The sequence below is a fragment of the Triticum aestivum genome, chromosome 5A (assembly GCF_018294505.1).
Source record: "Triticum aestivum cultivar Chinese Spring chromosome 5A, IWGSC CS RefSeq v2.1, whole genome shotgun sequence".
NCBI lineage: Eukaryota > Viridiplantae > Streptophyta > Magnoliopsida > Poales > Poaceae > Triticum > Triticum aestivum.
The window spans coordinates 30,548,779-30,562,010 of NC_057806.1; the positions used below are offsets into that span (position 1 = coordinate 30,548,779).

Consider the following 13,232-nt stretch of genomic DNA (forward strand, 5'->3'; position numbering starts at 1 on the left):
GAGACGCGGGAGCCTCGGGCGCGCGGCGGCGGGGAACGGGCTCCGCGGGCCTGACGCGGGCCGCGACGGGCCGGAGCGGCGGCGGAAGGACGGCGGGACAGGTGGCGCCGTGAGTGGAGGAGGGAGGCGGCACGCCGACGTGGCGGCCCCAGGTTGGCCGGAGTGAGGTGGCCGGCTGGACATGTCCGGGGAGGGTGGACGTGTCTGGCGGCGCGGTGGAGAAGGGTTAGGGTTTGTACTGCGCGAAATTTCGGAGGGAGACACATATTTATAGGTAGAGAGAGCTAGGAGAGTCCAAATGAGGTGCGGTTTTCGGCCACGCGATCGTGATCGAACGACCGAGAGGATGGAGGGGGTTTGGATGGGTTTTGTGCCACTTTGGAGGGGTGTTGGGCTGCAACACATACGAGGCCTTTACAATTCCTCGGTTAACCGTTGGAGTATCAAACGAACTCCAAATGGCACGAAACTTGACAGGCGGTCTACCGGTGGTAAACCAAGGCGCTTGGCAAATCTCGGAGGACATAGGAGCGCTGGATTGCAAAATGGACAACGGGGAAAATGCTCGGATGCATGAGACGCACATGTATGCAAATGCGATGCATATGATGGCATGATATGAAATGCATGACATGCAAACAAATAACAAGGCAACAACAACGAATAACTGAAAGACACCTGGCGCAACGGTCTTGGGGCGTTACAAAGTCTTTGTAGATATTTCACTATGGACAACATACGGATGTATCTAGATGCATTTTAGAGTTTAGATTCACTCATTTTGCTCCGTATGTGGTCCATAGTGGAATCTCTCCAAAGACTTATATTTAGAAACGGAGAGAGTATATGGGTAGGCATTCTCACTTAACTAGCTTGTTTATTAAGAGAAATGAGTGGGTGGCCAGCTGCATACTCTAGATGGCAATGTCAAGACCTATCTTATTCAGATTTATGTTGGTTTCTTGATTTCATTTATTTTTTATGGATGGATATTAAGAATTTTTTATATCATCATTTTGTGGCTGGATGCCCAAGGAGCTGGAAAAAGTATTTGCAAAAATAGTGGTTGCTTATTACATGGTAAACCCAATAATTTGTATGTTGCATTTAGATGACCTTATCTTTGTTTCTGGATTGATTAGTTAAGCCACTAACATATCCTTATGTTATATATCTTTATTTCTATCTTTATCTTCTAATCTCTCCCTACTAATAAAGCACCGAGTGCTTCTGGTCGTCCGTCGTCACGGCTGTTTTGCAAAAAGGTCCTTCTACTTTTTAGTAATGCAACCCGCAATCCCTTTATAAGTGGTTCTGAGAAAATGCTTCATTTTTACAAAAAGGGCCCTATTGTTTAGTATATTCAACCCGTAGTCCATACGTCAGGTTCAGGATCGGGTCAACGCGCGGCGGCACGAGCGGCTGGCGGCGGCTCGATGCAGAAGGTGGCGGCGGATGGATCTTGAAGGGGACGGATCCATGCACGGAAGGCGCTTGGGAGGCGGATCCAGAGGCCGGCAGCGAGGCGGGGGTCACCGGTGACGATGAGCAAGGCCGGCGGCGAGGCTTCCCGGGCGCACCCATGGCATCAGCAGGTCCTGGGGAGAAAGAAGACAGGGAGGTGAGGCCGTGAGGAAGAGAAGAAGGGAGAAAGGAGGGGTGGTGTGGCGACCTAGGTAGGAGCTCGCCGGAGCTCGGTGACGGAGGACGGGCGGGGGGACGGAGGATGGGCGTGGGAGACAGAGGGATCCAGCGCTGCGTCTCGAAGTTCTTGCAGGTGGAGGCGGGCCTCAAGGCTGGCACTCCCGTGCCGCCTTGGCCTCGGCCTGCTCTTCGCCCGCCCCGCTCGCCCTGCTTGCCGCCTCCGACTCTTTCCACACCTCCATCGCCATTGACGTCGCCGGGCGGGAGTACACCCATTCCTGGCTAAAGTAGCTCCAAGAGGATGACAACAATGGCGGGGCAGTACAGTTGGAATCGCCGGAGAAAAAGCGATGTCATGGGAGCCAGCGGTGGTGAAGCTTTTGCTGCTTTGATGTTGCGTTCTTCAGAGAACACGGCAGTTTGTGGCGGCAACCATGGTGTGAGTCGCGACTCGCGACTAGGTCCAGGACGACGGCAGCACGAGGGCTTCGGCGAGCAGCAGCATGCAGCGCCGACGAGCAAGAGCAGTAGCAGCGGCAGCCCGTAGCAGTGGTGGGCGTCGGGGAGAAGCAGCTACTGCCCAAGTGGAAGCGGGTGCACCTGCCAGAGAATGCATCAGCGGCACCTGGTGATGGACATGGTCTGCATCCCCATATCTCTGAACCCCTTGGCGTTCATCGGGGTAGCCAGGCATGCCTTTGATTGCTACTTTCGACAAAATCAACAACTTCCCGCCATGGTTTGATACAGGTAATCAAGTGGATGGCCGGTTTTGGGTTCAGGAGTAGCCGCAAGATTGCTATGTATTGTGAAACAAGTGTTAAGGTAATTCCAATAATAATTAGGCGTAGACATTCTGTTGATGTGATTTCAATCATAATTGCACAACCATGTTTATATTAACCAAAGAGATTAAAGAGTACCACAAAGTGATAAAATAGATCACATATATTCAAGAGAAACTTACTCCAAGATTAGACAATAGGAAAACAGGATCATCACAAATTAATTATTCTGCTAAGCATATCGAGAGGGGCAGAACATATACCTCATATGTTTATTTGAAGAGATTCCTAAGACCGTTGAATAGCAACAGAGCTTTAAGCTCACTGCCGGACCTCATGTCCCTCAACCTCCTACGCAATATCTGCAAGAAATCAACGGAACGATGTGAGACGCCAAGCATGACGTACAGAGAATTGTGGGCGAGGCCATACTGCACATCCGCAAATGCGCACTGGTCATTTTGAAACCAACGCCAGAATGGAGACTAAACAAATCATACCAGGAGATACTAGACATAATAGCTAGCTAGCTTCATGATCTCAGAAACCAACGCCAACATTGAGACTCACATACGAGCGGAATGAAGCCTGTTCCTACAGTTGCATATTGCTCCAGAACTCAATCCAATTACTCACTACAGCAAGACACACACTGGCTGAATGTTGGCAACCACAATCACCACCACATGGTGCCAACCAAGTGCAAACAAGTGCTCTAAACCTCAAAATGTAGAGTGTTATTCACATACTAGCTCTGGAAATTGACAAGTCTATCTCAAACAACAGACGAATATACAACACACCATTGAGCTCTTTTTGGATTCATTGAGGCCTAGCACCACGTCCCATTTGGTTTCCTCGTCACCTGAACAGCCTTCTCTTTTTTTCCTTATCCCCGGTGCACATCATGCAGCAGCACCTACATGAGGAAACCGCACTAGGGAAACGGGAAGAAAAGTAAATCGAACCAAACCGAACAAGGGGCAGCGGCACAAAGAGGAGAAGAGGGGCGATACAGGGAAATTTCAAGGCATTAATACACAAGACTATATGCGTCATTGGTTATAAGTACACAATTTTGGGCAAATTCCAGCGACAACATACTTGACTAAAGGAAACCACATAGTTTTGCAAGCAGATATTAATTTTGTTGCAAGTTATTGTAGCCCTATGCTTTTAAAAAAAATGACAGGATCTGCTTGTTTGTTTTTAACTGAATGTTTAAGACAGTGGTCATACGAAGTTATCCTACAGCAACAACATGACCAAAGGAAACCTACATGTCTTTAAAAATCTGAACAATCACATGACTCAACTCCAAGCACAGGAATCTTCCTCTGTTCTTTAGAACTCTGCAACATACAAATCCATGTGAAACTAATTAGATGCGAAGGAAGAAAAACCAGTCAGATTTCAGAAGACATAGAACTAATTAGATGAATACCTTGGTGGATGTAGTACTAGATGGATGCAGACTGCGTCGACGCCGAGGAGGCCAGACTGCTAGAGCACTGCGCCTGCTTGGCGTTGAGGACGTGCTCGTTCATCCAGGTCCGGTCGGCGGCGGACGGCATCAAGGGGGGAGGCAGGAGGAGAGAAGCGGAAGCAACTTGAGCGACAGCTGCGGGCTGTTGAGGAACCGCTGGGTGAGGCGCTTGGAGGTGGAGGGGGAGGGGCGAGAAGGTGAGCGCCTGCCATGGTTGGAGAATGGGGATTAGAAGCTGAGTAGGGAGAGGTAAGAGACGATGGTGTTTTTTCCTCTGATTGTTGGATAAATGCACAGGTGTCTGAAGCGGCGACTAACATCCAGGTGTAGGAGGGGGAGGGGTGAGAAGGTGAGCTCCCCCATGGAGAATAGCGACCACTCTGAAGTAGGAGTAGCTTTTTTTATTGTAGCAAACGACACTGAGCTAGCTGCTACTCCCTCCGTCCCGAAAATTTCTTCTAGAAATTTTATCCATTTTTAGAACAAGTATTTCCGGACAGAGGAAGTACCAAAATAACACATCCACTCTCAATGGACCAAACACAAAAAATAGTGCAAAATAAATAATACATGAAATATAATATTAAAATAATGTCCGTCGCCATAAAAATAATTCCATTTTAAAAAATATTCTCGAAAATATAAAACAACTACGCAAAGTAAAAATAATAATTGTGTTTTACTGGACAATAAAAAATATATAATTGATACTTTTTAATAGGATGAAATGAAAATGAGGATCTGAAATAGGTCATGACAAACATTGTTAGGGTACGTCCAAATTACAAAGTCCAAAAAGAAATACTCGGTGTAACCTTATTTCTAATGTTTCCAACACATAAAAATAGTTTAAAAATATTTGAACAAAATATGTTCATACTTTTAAAAACACTTAAAAATTCCCCCCAAAAAAACTACTAACTACAAAAACCATTTCAAAATGTACAACAGAAATAATTAATTTACATAAAAATATTTTATAGAGAAATGTTCCGATTTACATAATTTTTTAAACTACTCTTCAAAAGGTTTTGCATTTTAAATAGGAAAATTATTTTTTAATAAAAATAAGGAAATTTTCATGTTCAAAATTTATTTAAATTAGATATAGAAAATGGCAAAAAATACCCATGAAGCAAGTTCTGCCACATTTATCGCCCGGTGCAACGCACGGGCATTTGTACTAGTCTAATAATAAAGAGAATTGGGTTTCTGTCCGTACATCATAAAAATACCCTCGAAGTTGGCAAAAATTACCCACCAATGCCACCCGTAAGTGGCAAAAACGGTTCACACATCGCACTGTTGGTTCTGATTTATATACGCCGAGATCCCCTACTATAGCACAAAGATATGCTGAGCGAAGTGGCCAGTGCCGCACGTCTCCACTACAAAGACAAGGGTTTGATCCCCAACATGCCCACTTTTTATCTCGGGCAGCGATCTGCGCCGGCGCACTGGCCCAACTGTTGGGCCGGTCGAGCCCGAGCCGTCCGATGTGGTTAGCGCGAACCGTTAGATCTGCGCGCGAGCGTGTACCGAGCCAACCGTTGCAGCAAAAAAACACGTTTTGTTGCAACCGTTGTACAAAACAGCCACAACGAGAAAAACAGGGGAGCTGTATCCCCCGCGTCTGCCCGTCCCCGATCCGCGGCGACGGCGGCCGGATCCGCCTATTTTAAGTTCCCCACGGCCGAATCACGTCGAGGAGGGGCTTCCCCATCTATCAAGCGGCCTTGGAATTGCTTCAATCATGTCTTACATCCGTAATGACCTCCTTGCTTCCATGGATTTGGGCTCGAGCTCCGCTGTCATTCATGGCCGAAGTCCCCTGAGGCGGCAAGGCCCTGGTGGTAGTGGACCGGTGCTGCAACGATACTACAACCCTGGTGTGGTCTTCCAAGATGCAGCACGGCATGGTCGGGATGAAATTGATCTGGTATGATTTCCAATTGCAACCCTAGATCCTTTTGTTCACAAAAAAATGTTGCAACCTTTGATTTCAATTGATGAGCATGAGATTAAAAAGAGATGTTCTCAACATACTTGTGTTTGATTTTTGTGTAATGTTTCTGATATATTGTCAATTAATGCTAGCATCTTCCTGTTGTCTGCTAGTAAAATGTTACAAGTATGTGTTGCACTTGCTACGTGCTACTTGCTGGATGTTACATGCTACATCCTAAAATGCTGCATGCAGGAGTTGTTTTGGAATTGTGATTGACATGTTGCATCCACTTTTTTGTTCGCGTTTTTTGCATGTTTTTTCATGCAGCAAAAAAGAACTGACTTGGGTGCTGATTTTGTTGCAGAATGTTGCTGTGGAGCCATCGATTTTCCTTGATGATGATATCCAAAATGTTGCGCACGAAGAAGAAGATGATGGCATTGATCTAAATGATACTTCGGGACATGATAGTGACGATTCCTTGCGGCTGAACACGGATGGTGCAGCTCCAAACCATTGTAATGCCCGTGTGACCGGTGACAATGCCAATGGAAATGCTGCAACACTTGTTGATGAACCAGACGAAGATATATCATCACAGATAGTTGTCCCTTTTGTTGGAATGATTTTTGACAATGTTTAAGAAGCTCAGCGTGTTTACAATGAATATGCTTCGAAGATGGGCTTTGGAACTCGCATTGTGACGTCAAAGCATAGTAGGAAAAATAGCTTGGAACAGAAGCGCATCCTAATCTATAGAGTTTTTGAGTGCATACACTCACGGAAAGATCCTTCGAAGAATGTTGGTGGAAGCATTTCTGACGGGGTTGCAACAAATCAAAGTGATGATGTTGATATGAGCTATGGTAGTAATAAAAAATCTCCAAGCAAACAAGCTGGCATCTATATGGATGTGAGCGACAAGAGGCGAAGAAACCGGTTGGAGCGATATGATTGCAAGGCTCGTATGGGTGTTAGCCTCAAAGACGGTAGCTGGGTTGTGACAGTTTTTGAGGCCGATCACACACACCAGCTGATGTTGCAAAGGGGGCATCGGAGATTTTGCCGCTCTCACAGAAAGATCCCCGATGCAGACATGCAATACACCACTTCGCTGCACTATCGCAACATATCAATGGCTAATATGATGGGCTTGCTTGGAGATGCACGGTGTTGCGATCCTCGGAGTTTGCCGTATGTGAAGACTGATGTGACAAATGCAAGAGCAAAGCTGCGAAGGGGCCTGTCAGAGCATGATTTGGAGCTGACAATCGAGTACTTTGAGAGAAGACAAGTGGACAATCCCAACTTCTTTTTCTCGAAGCTAGAAGAAGATGGAGCTGTTAGGGCACTTTTCTGGGTTGATGGGAGAACAAGGGCCTTGTATCCAAAGTACAAAGATTGTGTGTTTTTCGACACCACATTCTGCACCAATCGCTACAACTTGCCCTTTGCTCCGATTGTTGGCATTAACAACCACACACATACTGTTTGCTTGGGGTGCGCTTTGTTGCCTGATGAGACCATCGAAACTTTCAAGTGGGTCTTCCAGCAATGGATGTTGGCAATGAATAATGAGCACCCGTTGAACATTATGACTGATCAAGACCAGGCAATGGCTAAAGCCATCTCAATGGTATTTCCACATTCAACACACAGATGTTGCAAGTGGCACGTCTTCCGGGTTGCAAGGACGAAACTAGGGAAGATGTTGGGCAAGGATGAGCCTTTTGCTGAAGCATTCTATGGTTGCATCAATGATTCCGATACCGTTGAGGAGTTTGAAGAACGATGGAAGCAGATGGTCGAGTCATTTGGTGTGGCTGATAAGAAACACCTCAAGAACATGTGGGACAGGAGGGAGATGTGGGCTCCTGTGTACTTTAGGAATAAGTTCTTCCCATTCATAGGAACAACCGGACGGTCCGAGGGCCTGAATTCCTACTTCAAGACTTTAAATCATCATGGAGACTCGGTTTGGACATTTGTCCAGCAGTTTGAGCTTTGCCAGGAGCTAATGCTTGATCGTGAAGACAATGCTGGCTTCATCAATGAAGCGACGAGGCCTCCGCTCTGGGGCAAGTAAGTCCAAAGTCATGTAGCATTTTTTTAGTTTTCCAGCACAATGTGGTTGCAGCATTTCTTTGAAACATATGTAGCAATTCTTATTGATGTTGGAAGCTTTTTTTGTTTGCAGCTACAACATTGAAAAGCAAGCTGCAGATTTCTATACCAGAGAGGTATTTTCCAAGTTTCAGAAACTATTGGCTAAATCAACAGGCTATGGTCTGCAATATCAGCTACAAGGGGATGTCATCTGGTTTCGCCTTGTTGCAAATTATGGCGTCAACCCAAAAGTGTACATGGTGTGTGTTGCTCCTAAAGATCAGGCATACATGTGCACCTGCAACATGTTTGAGATGTGTGGGCTGATCTGCCCACATATCATCCGTGTAATGGTGCACCTGAATGTGCAAACGATACTTGCGACTTACATGCTTCCAAGATGGTCTAAGAGAGCAACCGACCTTGCGCCTGAACCGAGCGATGGGCATAGAGCTATGCATTTCGGCGTCCCCACGACAAACACCCTAAAGTTTAACTCTCTATGCCGGAAGTTTGGGAAACTCGCTTCTGATGCTTGCTTCAATGATGAAGCTTATAATTTTGTCTCTGGACTAATTGATCAGGGCAGTGTTGGGGTTGCTGCAATAAAAGCTAGAGCAACTGATAGGTTTCCAGGAGACGAAGAAGGCCAAGGTCATGCAGGAAATGAACAAGTCTCAGGGGGTCCAAGTACAGGTCAGCGGGATCCACCCCTCGTAGGATTGCGGAACCCACCAAAGTCAGCAAAGAAGGGGAGGCCAAAGGAGAAAGAGAAGCGCAGGAAACCACTAATTGAGATCCGAGAAGATGAAATGAAGAAGAAAGCAAAGAAGGACGCGGCAAAAACGAAGAAAGCTCCAAAGCCAAGGGAAAAGAAGATTCCATGCAAATATTGTGAAGATGAAGATCACAACGTGAAGGATTGTCAACTCCTTGCAGCTTTTCTTGCTACGAGTGTGAGCGTGAAAGCTCCGGGTGTCGAAACAATCCTTACACTTTAGGATATTTTCATAAGGGAAAAAATGATGAATTGCCTTGTAACACCCCATGACTTATGATAATAAGTTGTGTTGACTAGCTGTGAATGTTTGTTTTGTGGGATTGCAACATATTACTACATGCGTGGTTTGAAAAAAGCAGAATGTTGCTTTTTACAAGAGTTGTTTTAAAAAAAATTCTTATTGTTATATGTTTGTGAGAGCTTACTTTTTGTAGTATGATGGTGCCAAAATTTGTAGAATTTTTTAATAAAAGCAGAATGTGGGTTTTTCTTTTTTTTTAAATAGTACTCAATGGTTGTTGTAACCACATCTTGATCCATGCTTAAAAACATGTTTTAAGCTTTTGAAAAGCATGGTTGAAGCTTTTAAAAAACATGGTTGAATCTTTTTGAAAATATGGTTGAAGCTTTTAGGAAACATGTTTGAAGCTTTAAGAAAACATGTTTAGAAGATTTCTGAAAAGCATGGTTGCAGCTTTTTAAAAACATGGTTGAAGCTTCTGTAAACAAGGTTGCAACTTTTAGGAAACATGGTTGAAGCTTTTGAAAACTTGGTTGTAACTTTTTCAAAGTATGGTTGAAACTTTTTCAAAATATGGTTGCAGCTTATAGGAAACATGGTTGAAGCTTTTTGCAAACATGGTTGAAGCTTTTTAAAACATGGTTGAAGCAAAATAACAAGTTTGAAAAGGAAAAAGCCTTGAATGATTTAAAGTGTTGATTTAGCTGTACAGCAAAAGTTGGGAAAGGAAGCATATTTACATTATGCTTCCAGCAAAAATATTGTAGGGATGTAGCTAATTTGCAGGTAAAAAAGTATATTTTGGCTCTGCAACAAATCTAATAGAAGGTTGTAGCTATTTCCTGTGAGCTTCCAGCAATTTAAGTGTGTGACAAAAAAATAGCATTCACATATTATTTTTTCAGAAAATATGTTTTGAGGGGGAAAATGCACAGAGATTCCCTTGAAACTTCAATGGATGAAGTTTGAAATATTTTCATATTTCAGAACCAGTGAAACAAAAAACAATTGCCAACGCATGATCATGTTGGCAAACAGAAGAACGCATCCATTAAAAACATAAGTGCATCATCCAAATATCAAGTTATCATCGGTTTACATACCAAAAGGACACATGTTTACTGGAGGTATCAACAGTTTACATACGAACGCGCACTACTTTAATCCTATCAGAACGCTACCACCTCGGACATGATCTAGACCTAACGAAGAAACAAGCTTGTTTGTCTTGAACCTTCCAGAAAATCAAGCCGCCAACTCATCGTTAAACGCCCGCTCCTTTGGGGCGTTGTTCATTGGGTGGCTGAAAAGGTTGTATGCCACATCGATGTGGTATCGCGCCATGTCTTCCTGTAAAAAATGAATGCAAAAAGTAAGCAAGTATGATACTAGTTATTCTTGAGTTGCATGAGTGATGAATGCAAAAAGTTCACATCCATCCACCACAAAAAATTGATATGGATGTAGCAAAATTATGATATGGATGAAGCAAAAGCAGAATGTAGTTGTAGCACACTAGACATATGGATGTAGCTAAAAAAGCCTAGTAGGTACAAACTTGAACCACATATGAAGCAACAACAAAACATGGTATTCTTCTGTTGCGTGAGTATTGAAAACAAAGAAAGTAGATTGTAACAAAATTACAAGACAAAAAATTAAAAATGTGTACCTGCTTGAACTCTCTCATTGACTTCCCATCATAGTTCTCCACATACTTGAGCCCAAAAAAACCACAATCACATCTGTGAGATAAAAAAAAGTTCTCCATCATACTTCCCATGCGTAGTTGAAAAAACAAAATGTTGAAATGGAACACATGATTGAAGCAAAATTCAAAAAGAAAACTCACAGGGTATCTTTCTTTGGGTAATCCTCTAGGTCAACACGGGCGAAGGATCCAACATTGACATTGAATTCGCTGCACTCTTGTGCGAGGGTTGCAAAGTTTGTGATCTAGCACCTAAAACACACACAAAAGTTTCAAAAATAAAATGAGGTGTGTAAAGATGACAACATGGCATTTATGTAGATGAATCTGAAGGCTAAACAGAAAAAATTAGAGAGCATGAGCATACCAGGTTATTGGCTTGCTTCTTCAAAGGAGATTGTTTTCCTTTTGAATGGATTGAGTCAAATACATTCCACTGCTTGTGAAGCAAGTTTGCGCAAACAACTATCCAATGGCGATCATGAACAATTGTGAAAAAGAGCTGCAAAAAACAAAAGAAAGGCGAAAAGGTACTCAGAACATGTAAAAAATGTTACAGCCGCGTCACATCATTGGATCATATTTGGAAGTTATTTGTGGTGTGGAACAAAAGAAAGCTTCGTGAAACTTACGAGGTCAAACTTTTGAACCTTGAACACTTTCATAGCCCTTTCAAGCTCAGCCATGAGTTTTGCTGGTTGGAAAGTTGATGGGTCTTGTTTTAGTAGGATCTACTTGAAAGATACAACAAAATGGTTAGTGTGTGTTGCAACGAAAATGTGAAAAGAAAGAAAAGAATGAAGCATTGCTTGTTTTTACAAAAACTTACCCCCCCGTGGACTGAGAAAATGTATTTCTTCAGCTCCGGTTCTTTTGCTGCACGGGATGCAATGTTGTTCATCTTGATACATAGTGACATGACCTCATCATTCATATCCCCACGAGGCTTGAAGCATACAAGGAATTTCTTGTATCCAATGTAAAAACCACCTAGCTCGATGAAAGGTGTCCTGTTACCATAGATGCAACCAAAATGAATCATTTGTTTCGAGCAGAAAAAATAAAAAAATAGAAAGCAAAAACAGATAAGGCTTAGGTAGCTCACACTTGTTCATTGGGTTGTGATTTCCTCAATGGTTTCCCATGTTTTACAAACCTCTCATACATTTCTGCAGCCTTGTCGACCTTTTGCTTCTTTGCCTTGGTATTTTTTATGGCTGGAACTTTGGCCATCCTCTTCTTCCTAGTGTTCTTGTCATGTGTGCTAGGGCCACTGCTTGCATCAGCAAAATGCTCTTCTGTAGCGACCATCTTAAGAGCTGTAGCAAAAAAATACAAATGGATGAGTTTGCAAGAGATTGTACAAAAAGAATTTGCTGGAATCACACAAATGTGAAAAAATGATATGGAGAAAAACAAAAAGAAATGATGCAAGATGAAGGAAGCATACTTGGGCTGTCATCATCGTCTGAAACAGGAAACACGGGGATGTTTGCATAGATGGGGCTGACTGTGCTCTTCTTAATTATAGGCTCATCCGTGGAATGCATCATCTCATAGTCTTCGGAGCCCTTTGGGAACAACTCACAGGATGGCTCGTCGTCCCAAATGCCGGCTATCGCACTCCTGGGTGCATCATAGAAGAGTGGGGGGCTGTGAGGTGAGGCGTTGCCTTCCATCTCGAAACTCACTCTTTGTTGCTCACAAGTTTCCGCAACCTCTGTTGCAACTTCTAGGTTCAATTCGGTGACTTCATCCTTGTTGATGCTAGGTGTTGTACCTTGAGCTTGAGCTTGAGCACCAATGTCGGCATTTGCAGCTTTAGCATCATTCTCTTTTCCGCGACATTCGTCCATGATAGGTGCTTAAAAGGAAAAGTTGGGTTCATCGGTAGCTATGATGGCGTCTCCAACATCACGAAGGAGAGCAGCCATCCAGTTGCACTGCAATTCCTTTAAACACTGTCCAAACTTGCCTACTACACCATCCACCTCTGCTGCAAAAATACCCTTGTGCTTGTCGTAGAGCATTTGAAACTGAGTTGGTACCTACAAGAAGGCAAGTGGCCAACATTTTTAGTGACAAGTATATCCAGATTTTGAGAAGTATGGATGTAAAAAAACACAAATGTGGGTGTAGCACATTAGAGGTATGGATGAAGCGAGAAACAAGTAGGTGTGCTGCTGTGTCACTATGTATCAAATAAACAGTGTGATTGTAGCAATTTACTATCATGGATGAAGCATAAAAAACAAATGGTCTATACCTCTAGGTAGCAAATTATTGATATGGATGTAGCAAAATTATGATATGTTTGAAGCAAAAACAGAACGTAGTTGTAGCACACTAGACATATGGATGCAGAAAAAAAGCCTAGTAGGTATGAACTTAAACCGCATATGAAGCAAAAACAGAACATGGTTGTAGCACATCAGAATGAGGGATGCAACAAACAAAATATACACTTGCAACTGGGTATAGTAAATAATGCAAAGCCAAAGGCAAACAGGAAATGAATACAAAGAAAAAG

The 13,232-nt window shown here is 43.5% G+C and overlaps 1 long non-coding RNA gene across 6 annotated transcripts; it reads right to left on the reverse strand.

Moving 5' to 3' along the window:
* Nucleotides 1–632: 632 nt before the first annotated feature.
* LOC123102107 (uncharacterized) lies at nt 633–4,268 on the reverse strand. 6 transcript variants are annotated; one of them, XR_006448754.1, is made up of 4 exons: nt 3,874–4,268; nt 2,930–3,781; nt 2,693–2,791; nt 635–2,443 (listed from the first exon to the last, which is right to left on the reverse strand). It is a non-coding gene; the product is annotated as an uncharacterized lncRNA (long non-coding RNA). The 6 variants fall into 6 exon arrangements; XR_006448756.1 differs by having other exon boundaries at nt 633–1,598; nt 1,673–3,781; XR_006448753.1 differs by having other exon boundaries at nt 634–2,791; nt 3,233–3,781.
* Between the last annotated feature and the right edge of the window lie 8,964 nt (nt 4,269–13,232).